General features: G+C 38.2%; 1 non-coding gene across 1 annotated transcript; it reads right to left on the minus strand.

Moving 5' to 3' along the window:
- Window positions 1–6,812: 6,812 nt before the first annotated feature.
- On the minus strand, window positions 6,813–6,919 carry LOC121204388 (small nucleolar RNA R71). Its single transcript, XR_005899313.1, has one exon. It is a non-coding gene; the product is annotated as a small nucleolar RNA R71 (small nucleolar RNA).
- Window positions 6,920–8,615: the final 1,696 nt, after the last annotated feature.

Below are 8,615 nucleotides of genomic sequence, written 5' to 3' on the forward strand. Positions count from 1 at the left end.
TCGTTGAGCTACGGTTTCTCCATTTATTTCTGTTTTTCCCTCTCATTCAAAAGTGTGATCGCTAATGGAAAAAAGGGGGTTCTAGCAGAGAGGTTGGGATAAAGGCTCCCAATTTTAAGTGACATAAGGTGTAAGCCGTTAGGGGCTTTTTGCCTGGATGCGGAAAGGGGACTACGTTAGATTTTGAGTGACATAGGCAGATCGCAGTCGATCAATCTAATCAAGGCAAGTATAGGTGGTTCTTCGGTAAGTAGTGGATTTATTTTGAATTAATGGAATGTGACTAATGGAATATAACATTGAATATAGGTTTGGGCGATTATGAATACTTAGTACTCCAGGTGATAAGATGTGTACTTCTACCCTATGATAACTTGATATAAAGCCGAAGGTGTGTACACACACTGCACACACAAGTAGATCGGCAAAAGCCGAAATGATGAAAAGCCGAAATACCGAAATGCTGAAAGTTTGACTACGACAGTCTTGTGAGTGCGGAAACACTCGTGAGATGGAAACTGATAGGTTGTCTGAGGCCCCATGAACGATTCCATGGGCTTGGCCTGTGAATTGGCCTACCGGGCCGAAATAGGCTTAATGGGCCTGATGGGCTCTTGGGCCCATAATAGGGAAAAATTGAAAATTGATGCTATGTGATGAAAAATCGTATGTGAGCATGACTATAAATGTGAATTCTGTGTAATTGGCCATATAAATGTGATTTGGGCCTAATGGGCCATATACAGGTATGTGAACGTGACTGGGATTTGTAAGGGGTTTTGGGACTGGTATATGATGACTACATAAAACTTAATTAATATATTGCGACCGTGAACAAGTCATAGCATTAATGTGTGGCAACGGGTATATGCATGTCTAGGATTGGATTTGGGGAGAGCTCGGTACTTAAGCTGTCTTAATGACTCACCTCCTTTTCTCTAGAATCCTACCTGGTGCATAGTATTCGTTCATCTTAGTTCACGGGATTTGTTAACGGGCCAAGGTAAGTGAAAACCATAATAAAAGGAAAAATTATTGAAATGCCCCTAAGGGTGAAAATGACCGAAATACCCCTAGGTGTTGAATGCAAGTTTTATGGAGGTGACATGCATATCTGCTGCATACATATGATATTCTGCTTAGGTTGCATATGGGTTGGGTATTATGGAACGGTGGAAGTATATGAGGATCGCATGGTTGCTTGACAATCATGGATCCACCGATGGCTTTTAAGCCCAATGTGTAAATGAAGGTAGTTCTGCAACTGGGCTACCATGGATGTGTATTGGTTGGGTGGGTCGATATTTATATCCCCACATGATGTGTCGGGGGACGGAGCTGGTGTGTAGTGGATGGATTATTGGGATGGGATTGCACTGCATTGCATTGCATGTATGATATTGTTGTGATATTATTCCGATGTGGGCTTCGGCCCAACCGAGGCCAATTTGGGCTAAGGCCCAGAGACCACCGTTACTGAATTGGGCTCTGGCCCAAAATGACTAACAATTGTGTTATACTCATTGAGGGTTCTACACACTGAGTTTTCGAAACTCACCCCACTCCTTCTAAACTTTTTAGGTGATCCTCAGTAGGCGGTTCGACGGATTGAGGGACTTGGAGGTGGCCAACTAGCATAAAAAGTTTAGACTTAGTCTTTATGTAATTTTTAATATATTGACTTTGAACTATCTGATTTGGGTTGTATCATGGTCTTTCCTCTGGCTAATAATTCAAATTAGGATTATTATCATTTTTTTATACTTTATATTTATTAGAAGTAGAATGTGGTTTCCTAATCCATAATTGTTCTTTAATACTACGTTTTCGCAACTCAATTTTTAAATGACGAGTTTTCATAAAATCATATGTTCTAAATAAAGCTTCCGCAACTGAAAAGATATTTTACAAAGTAGTTATGGTTTTTCGTTTTAAGGAAGTGTTTCCAATGAAAACAAGGTTTTCACTAAAACACTTCGATGTGAGGCGTCAGATTTAGCCATAATGTTTGGGTCGGGTTTGGGTTGTTACATTTAGTGGTATGAGAGCCCAGTTTCAAAACTCGGGCTGTGAAATGGGCTTGGTTTTTGGGCTTTTAAAATTATTTTGAAAGATTCTATTGTGTGGCACACCGGGTCTCCGACGTCTAGCTAAGTAAGTTTCTTACTACTAAATTATGTTGAACTGGTATACTGCAATATGCTTTAAGATATTGATTGTCTAGATTCAGTAGGACTTCCTTAGATATTAGATTGCATTAAAACATTTGAATTTGAATTTGATACTTATTTTGTGTTTGTTTGAGAATGTTTGCGATAGGAGGATATTTTGAATATGTATTAAAATTATTAGGATCAGAGTGCACAGCAGTAACGTAGTGGGATAGTTGACACACGACTACTCTGTTATTTAGAAATTTCGTGGAAGAAATTTTTTTTAGGAAGGATGAAATATAACACCCTGATTTTGGGCCTAGAAGTAATGGGCTTGAGTTTGGGATCAGTTAGAAGACCACTTGAATAAAAGAAAGGTGTTTAAATATTTTATAATTGTGTGTTTAGTTTAATTGTTAAATTATTTAGGAAGGGTTGGTAGTGTGGAAAAAGTCCTAGGTTTGATCCAAGGCTTTAGCAAAATTTTGCATTTTTTTTCTAAAGAACCCTGAGCATTAGGTGGAAGGTTTATTAATAAGGTTTGGTAAAATCTGTTACAAGGAAGCATGTGGCCTAGTGGCAACAGGCTTGGGTAGTAAGTAAGAGGTCCAAGGTTCAAGTCCTGGCCTTGGAAATATTTTTTTATTGCGCATAAGATTAGTAGGGAAGCTAGCGTTAGGCTTTATAAATATGTTAGGTGGGAATTTGGTACAAGGATACGCTTGGCCTAGTGGCATGATGGCATTTGGAGAAAGGAGAGGTGTTGGGTTCAAGTTGCAGCTTGAACAGAAGTTTTGGGTTTTTTTTTTAGACAACCTGGAGGTCAGTAGAAAGAGTTTATAATTAATTGGGGAGGGGAAACAATACAAAAAGAGCTTGTGGCTTTGTGGCAAGGGACGAATAGCGCAGCCAAGAGATTAGGGGTTCGAATCTGAATGGTAGCAAATATTTTTAGGATAACCAGGTTGCGGGTTAATAGGCCTTAAAAATAGTTAGGGATGGAATATGGTACAAGAGTGCTTGTGGTGCAGTGGCGTGAAGCATGCTATGGTTATGAGAGGGAGAAGGTTCGAATCCCACTCTTGGAAAAGTTTAAATTTTTATTCTTTAAGAAAACTGAGGCGTAGGCATACAAGCCTTATAATTAATTGTGGCCAAATGGTAGCGTATGAAAGGATGCGATGCAGTGGCCAGCAACGTACGGGGAGGTAGAGTAACCTTGAGGTCTGGAGAATTTGAAGGGAAATTATCTTGATGAGTTTAAGTTTATTGAAGATTGTAGCTGTATTATTTATTTATTTATTTAGTATAAATATATGTGTCGTACAGGCGAGTAAGGGAATTTGTTGTTTTGTGTGCTTCAGTCGCATATCACCTCCTCTTTTCTTTAAGCCAAATTCTTGATCCTTTCTTCCCTATTTTAATCGAATCAATCTCTTCCCTCTTCAACTTAGCTGATTGTTTCTTTTTTCATTTAAAAGCCGATTCATACACTTTGGAGGTTTAATTTCTTGTTGGCAAGCAATCTCGCAATCGGTAAGTGAATTAGATCTTCTTCAGCTTTTGTTAAATATTTCTAAGTTCTTTTGTTTCTACACTCTTAAAAGCCGATTATTCTTTATTGTTTCAAAAACTTTTGTTAACCTACGGTTTCTCCATTTATTTCTCTTTTTCCCTCTCATTCAAGAGTGTGATCGCTGATGGAAAAATGGGCTTCTAGCAGAGAGGTTGGGATAAAGGCTCCCAAGTTTAAGCGACGTAAGGTGTCAGCCGTTAGGAACTTTTCGCCTGGATGCGGAAGGGGGACTACGTCAAATTTCGAGTGACATAGGCAGATCGCAGTCGATCAATCTAGTCAAGGCAAGTATAGGTGGTTCTTTGGTAAGTAGTGGATTTATTTTGATTAATGGAATGTGGCTCATGGAATATAACGTTGAATATAGGTTAGGGCGATTATGAATACTTAGTACTCTAAGTGATAAGGTGTGTACTTCTACCCTATGATAACTTGATATAAAGTCGAAGGTGTGTACACACACTGCACACACAACTAGATCGGCAAAAGCCGAAATGCTGAAATATCGAAAAGCTGAAAGTTTTACTACGGCTGTGTTGTGAGTGCACGAACACTCGTGAGATGGAAATTGATAGGTTTTCTGAGGCTCCATAAGCGATTCCATGGGCTTGGGCTGTGAATTGGCCAACCGGGCCAGAATAGGCTTAATGGGTTTGATGGGCTATTGGGCCCATAATAGGAAAAAAATGATAATTGATGCTATGTGATGAAAAATTGTATGTGAGCATGACTATAAATGTGAGTTGTGCATGATGGGCCATATAAATGTGATCTGGGCCTAATGGGCCATATAAATGTGATTGGGCCTAGTGGGCCATATACAGGTATGTGAACTTGACTGGGATTTGTAAGGGGTTTTAGGACTGGTATATGATGACTACATAAAACTTAATTAAAATATTGTGACCGTGAACAAGTCATAGGGTTAAGGTGTGGCAACGGGTATATGCATGTCTAGGATTGGATCCGGGGAGAGCTTGGTACTTAAGCGGTCTTAATGACTCATCTCATTTTCTCTGGAATCCTACCTGGTGCATAGTATTCGTTCATCTTAGCTCACGGGATTTGTTAACGGGCCAAGGTAATTGAAAACTGTAATAGAAGGAAAAATTACCGAAATGCCCCTAAGGGCGAAAATGACCGAATACCCCTAGGTGTTGAATGTAAGTTTTATGGATGTGACATGCATATCTGCTGCAAACATATGATATTCTGCTTAGGCTGCATATAGCTTGGTTATTATAGAATGGAGGAAATATATGAGGATCGCATGGTTGCTTGACAATCGTGGATGCACCAACGGCTTTTAAGCCCAATGTGTAAATGAAGGTAGTCCCGCAACCGGGCTACCATGGATGTGTAACGGTTGGGTGGGTCGATATTTATATCCCCACATGATGTGTTAGGGGACGGAGCTGGTGTGTAGCGGATGGATTATTGGGATGGGATTGCACTACATTGCATTGCATGTATGATATTGTTGTGATATTATTGCGATGTAGGCTTCGGCTCAACCGAGGCCAATTTGGGCTAAGGCCTAGAGACCACCGCTATTGAATTGGGCTCTGTCCCAAAATGAGTAACGATTACTTTATACTCATTGAGGGTTGTACACACTAAGTTTTCGAAACTCACCCCCTCCTTCTAAACTTTTCAAGTGATCCTCAATAGGCAGTTCGACGGATGGAGGGACTCGAAGGTGGCCAACTAGCATAAAAAGTTTAGACTTAGTCTTTGTGTAATTTTTAATATATTAACTTTAAATTATTTCTATTTGATTTGGGTTGTAATAAGGTCTTTCCTTTGGTTAATATTTCAAATTAGGATTATTATCATTTTTTAATGCTTTGTTTTTATTAGAAGTAGAACGTGGTTTCCTAAACCATAACTATTTTTAAATACTACGTTTCCACAACTCAATTTTTAAATGACGATTTTTCATAAAATCATAAGTTCTAAATAAAGCTTCCGCAACTGAAAAGAGATTCTACAAAGCAATTAAGGTTTTTTATTTTAAGGAAGTGTTTCCATTGAAAACAAGGTTTTTACTAAAACACTTTAATGTGACGCGCTAGATTTGGCCATAAAGTCTGGGCCGGGTTTGGGGTGTTACAATCTCCCTTCAAGTTCCTTCAGGAGTTTTAGGTTTTCTTAAGTTTTGTTATCTTTATGCTTTTGAGATGTTTTCTTTTATAAGTATGAACTAAACCCCCTAAATACCTAAGGGGAATGAAACCTAAGACAGATCTTGTTATTATTATCTGAATTGTATGATAAATATTTGACTTGTTCTTAATTATATGATCTTAATTATTGTTTTGATATTCCAGGATATTGATTCAGGTTAAGCTCTTATTCAGAGGAGGAATAGACCCTGTCTAAGAGTAAATTTGTCATAATTAAGCGGAGTTGATTGCACGCCTACAGATAGGGTGATAAGATTTTGCTGGATTAGAGTGAAACCTAATAAAGGAATCCATAGATCCAGTTAATGCAATTCTAGGGTGTTAATTAGAAAAATATTTCAATTATTCAACCTAGGGTTAGACGTTATTAGTCTCGAGAGAGATAATAATATAACTTAGGGATTTCTACAGATCAAGTCAAATGAATAAATCATCTGATTCAGAGTCAAATAACAAGTGAAGTCTAGATGGATTTTTCCTTAGGTATTATCTTAATCAATCGAATTTTTCCAAAAGTATTTCCCCAGATTTTCTTTCTGTGCATTCTTAGTTAGTAATTAGTTTAGATAACCAAACCTCTTAATTTTTAGGCTAGATAATAAAAAGGAAGTAAATATTAGTACTCGTAGTTCCTTTGGGTTCGACAATCCGATCTTGCTGAACTATACTACTGTTCGATAGGTACACTTGCCTTAATCGTGATAATAAGTTAGTCTCAAGAATGATTCTTTCATAAATCCTTTAAACTTGTCACGAATATCACGTATCATGTTCCCTTATTCACTAAAGGACAGAGCTCAAGCCCAGTTGAACTCATTACCACCAAATTCAATTTCTACATGGCAAGAGTTAGTAGAAAGATTTCTCATGATGTATTTCCTACCTAGCAAGAATGCGAAGTTGAGGAATGAGAATACTGTCTTCTACCAAATGGATCATGAGTCAGTGTATGAGGCATGGGAAAGATACAAAGAATTATTATGGAACTGCCCTCATCATGGAATCCTACATTGCATCCAACTCGAGACGTTTTATAATGGTCTCAATGCCCACACGAGGATGGTAGTGGACGATTCTGCTAAAGATGCTCTCCTTTCTAAGTCTTATAATGAGGTTTATGAAATCATTGAAAGGATTACTAGCAACAATTAACAATGGCCAACCAATCGAGTAATGTCAGGAACATGAGTCGTTGAAATACATGAAGTAAACGCTCTCACTTCACTCGCATCTCAGGTATCCTCAATATCATCAATTCTTAAAAATTTTACCACTAATGGGTTTAATAGTTTTGCAGCACAGCCACTAATGGGTTTAAAAATTTGAAAATGTAGCCTATGTCTATTGTAGGGAAGGACATCTATTCAAAGAATGTCCATCGAACCCAGAATCTGTTTATTACATGGGTAACTAGAACCAAAATCAAGGAAGGCAAGGACTACAATCTAATACCTACAATCCATCGTAGCGAAACCACCCTAATTTCTCTTGGAGTAACTAAGGGGTTTGACCCAACAACACATATGCCAAACCTAGACTGACCCAGCCACCTATTTTTACCTAACAAATTCAAAAAGAACCTCAAGCTGAACCATTCAATGGCTTAGAAAACTTGTTAAAGGCATACATGGCCAAGAATGATGCCTTAATCCAAAGCCGAACAGTTACATTGAAAAACCTGGGAAACCAAATGGGCCAGTTTGCAACTGAACTCAAAAATCGACCACAAGTTGCTTTACCTAGTGATACGGAGAATTCGAGGAATCCAGGGAAGGAGCATTGTAAATCATTGACATTGAGGAGTGGAAAGCCAGTAGAGATGAACATCGTCAAAGTTCAAAAGGAGTTAGCCGATGCTCAAGACTCAGAGGAAGTTCAACCGAATGTTGAAATTCCAGTTTCACTAGAACCAGAATCTGTAAAATCCAACAAGGTAACTTTAGAACCAACTAATTCTGATCAACTAACAACTTCGTTAGATGTAGAATTACCACATAAGATGAATCAACCAGTTCTAGTAAATAAGCCTCCACCACCCTACCCTCAAAGACTTTAGAAGTAGAAGTAGGAAATTCAATTCAAAAAGTTCCTAGACGTACTCAAGCAACTTCATATCAACATCTCGTTGGGTGAAGCACTTGAACAAATGCCGATCTACGTTAAATTCATGAAGGATATCTTGTCTAAAAAATGAAGACTTGGAGAATTTGAGATGATAGCCTTGACAAAGGAATGCAGTGCATACCTTCAAGACAAACTACCCCCAAAATTGAAGGATCCTGGATGTTTTACCATACCTTGCAATATTGGAGCAACATATTGTGGTAAAGCACTATTTGACTTGGGTGCAAGTATCAACTTAATGCCCATGTCAATATTTAGAAATTTGGGGATAGGTGAAGTTAGAGCTACTACGGTTACACTTCAACTAGCAGATCAATCCTTAGCACACCTAGAAGGAAAAATCGAGGATGTATTGGTACGTGTAGAAAAATGATGTATTGGTACATGTAGAAAAATTTATCTTTCCTATTGACTTTGTGATTTTAGACTTTGAAGCAAATAAAAAAGTGCCAATCATCCAAGGAAGACCGTTCTTAGCAACTGAAATGACCCTCATTGATGTGCAAAAGGGCGAGCTTACTATGCAAGTTCAGGATGATTACGTAACATTTTACATTCTTAAGTCTGTGCTATTTC

The sequence above is a fragment of the Gossypium hirsutum genome, chromosome A07, assembly GCF_007990345.1.
Source record: "Gossypium hirsutum isolate 1008001.06 chromosome A07, Gossypium_hirsutum_v2.1, whole genome shotgun sequence".
Lineage (NCBI taxonomy): Eukaryota > Viridiplantae > Streptophyta > Magnoliopsida > Malvales > Malvaceae > Gossypium > Gossypium hirsutum.